This window comes from Nanorana parkeri, unplaced genomic scaffold, assembly GCF_000935625.1.
Source record: "Nanorana parkeri isolate BGI_ZX_2015 unplaced genomic scaffold, ASM93562v1 scaffold571, whole genome shotgun sequence".
In the NCBI taxonomy this organism is placed as follows: domain Eukaryota; kingdom Metazoa; phylum Chordata; class Amphibia; order Anura; family Dicroglossidae; genus Nanorana; species Nanorana parkeri.
In genome coordinates, this window is record NW_017306839.1 from 399,928 (window position 1) to 402,545 (window position 2,618).

Consider the following 2,618-nt stretch of genomic DNA (forward strand, 5'->3'; position numbering starts at 1 on the left):
CAGACTCCAGAACACTGTATAGCAGTGGTTCTCAACCTGTGGGTCATGACCCAAAAGTGGGTCGCAACCCACAGTTGAGGGGGTCGCCATGTGCCTTGTGCTATGCTAGGTAAGAGACTCCTCAGCATCCTCCTAGTGCAGCAGTGTCAGTTCCCCTCGATGGTGCTGCAGCAGTGGCGGTCGGAGGGGATCTGAAAGAGGGAATAGGGAGGAGTGAGGGAAGGTGAGTGCCACTAGCCACCACTCAGATACTAGTATTGGTGCACCCCTAAATGTTACCATTGGGGTCACCACAACTTGGCAAATGTTACCAAGGGGTCCCGGCCCTAGAAAGGTTGAGAACCACTGCTGTATAGTGTGGCACAGCTATATCCAATTCGGTATACCTGGTTTTATAATATTAAGCCAGATATACAGAATTGGATATAGCTGTGCCACACTATACACTAAACATTACAGGCATATATATTTTTGTGCCATGTGCCCAGCCGCCATGCGGTGCTGCTAACCTGCTTCGTCAGCTCCATCTCCTTCAGCCACTTCGTGTCACAACCTACTCATCTGCTCCGTGCTGGCCTCTTCTCCCGCTGATTGGCCGATTGGGTGATTGACAGGCTTCCTCACCAGTCAGGAGTGAGGACTTGGAGGCAGAGTTTACCTCAGCCGTTCGCCCGTGGATGGAGGAGGAGTTCACGGACATGTTTTTTCATTGCAGATGCTATGGAGGTCCTGTGTGCGGCGGTTTCGTGTCCTTAGGAATGGCGGGTGCGGCACAGGTACTCGTTTTAGGTATTGGAGTATTTGCACGAGTACTCATGCAAATACTCGGTATCGCCACCGATGCTTGTATCGGTGCATCCCTAATTTAAGGTACCGTATATACTCGAGTATAAGCCGTCCCGAATATAAGCCGAGGTACCTAATTTTAGCAAAAAAAACTGGGAAAAAGTATTGACCCGAATATAAGCCGAGGGTGGGAAATGAGGCAGCTATTGGTAGATAGATACCAATAAAATGACATTAATATTTATTTAAAAGAAAAATAACCTAGCTCTGTAAGTGGAAAAGGGGGTACAGGGCTACATATCATGTACTACGGATCATTTAACCCATTCATATTAGCAGAGGATAATTGTAAATCTATTGTTCAGTGCACTCTATATGTAGTATATAGTACATGTACATATAGAGTATGATGTGGAACTCTAGGCATATATAAAAGACAAACATTATTGCAGTTCTGTATTCATTATATTACTAGATCATTAAAAGGAGAACTATGGGGTAAGTGTTTTTCCCCATAGTTCGCTTAAGGATCACGGTAGGACATATACTAGTGTCCTCCCGTGACCCAAAGATCAGTATATCGTGAGCTACAGCTCCCTCCCCCCACCCGTTCTTCCAGTCAGTGCTGGAGGATCAGAGCGGGGAGGGGAGGATCGGAGTGGGGAGGGGGGGAATCCCTACAGGGAGCCGTGAGTGACAGTCCCTGCTCTCTGCAGGGAGGTGATGGGGAAGTGAGCGAGCGACGGTATGTGTTCGCTCACTTCCCGATCTATTGAGCCGACCTGTGACAGTCTCATTGTCACACGTCGGCTCGTACTATAAGGATGAGTGATTTTCACTCACCTCATAGTTCTCCTTTAAGTGCCTAAATGTGATTTCCTACTGGCCTCTTGTAGTCCTTGTACAGCAGGCAGAGTGTGAAGAGACAGAAGCAGCACAAGGAGACAATCAGTCATGTGCTGGCAACGAGCATGCTAATAGGAGGAAAAAGCAGAGTGGCTGAATGATGAGCTCATCACTGTGCTGCTTCTCCTATCACTTTCCAGTCACAGGCATGGTGCTGACCCGTGAAGGCCTAGCCTCAGAAGAAGTAGATTAAATGATTCTAGCCATCAATGAACAAGGAAGATTGGAAACGTGTTGTGCTGGAAAAGATGTACTGTAAAGGGCTCCAGACAGAAGGTGGGTATTGAAGTAGACGCTTGCAGAAAGGCCTGATGAAACGTTGGAATGTTGAACCTATGATATGATGTCTTGACTCCCATGGAAGACCTATGAGTGCCTACCAGTCCTTTGTACAACTACATTTGTGTGGAGCGCCAAGGAAGTATTTGTTGGATTGATTGCTGGTACCACTACTGTATAAAATATATATATATGATACTTTGTAACAGATTCCAATAACGCTATAGAGTAATGACCTCCTTTTAGGCAGGAGTATCAGGGCTATTGGGCAAATAAAATGCTAGATATCAATAGGCGTAAAGCCACAAACATTTTTGTATTACCATTTTCTTCTGAGCTGCATATGAGAACTCATGAAGACCTACCAATCATGAACTTCATATTGCATATATTTTACCAGTTCATACATACATACATGCATCCCTAGCTGCACAACTGATAGTCAAATGCATGACCATAACCTTTCTTTAGAACATTTTGTTTGTTTGTGACCTTTACATTGTTCACTGTTTTAAATGATTTGGTTATGTGATTGACCATGTCACTTTTCACGTATTTTGCTGAGTTGCTCTGTGATTGACTGTGATCTCTAGATTTTATTGAGCTGGGAAAGGATTTTACTAAGGCAGACTCTCTTGGGGGGGGGG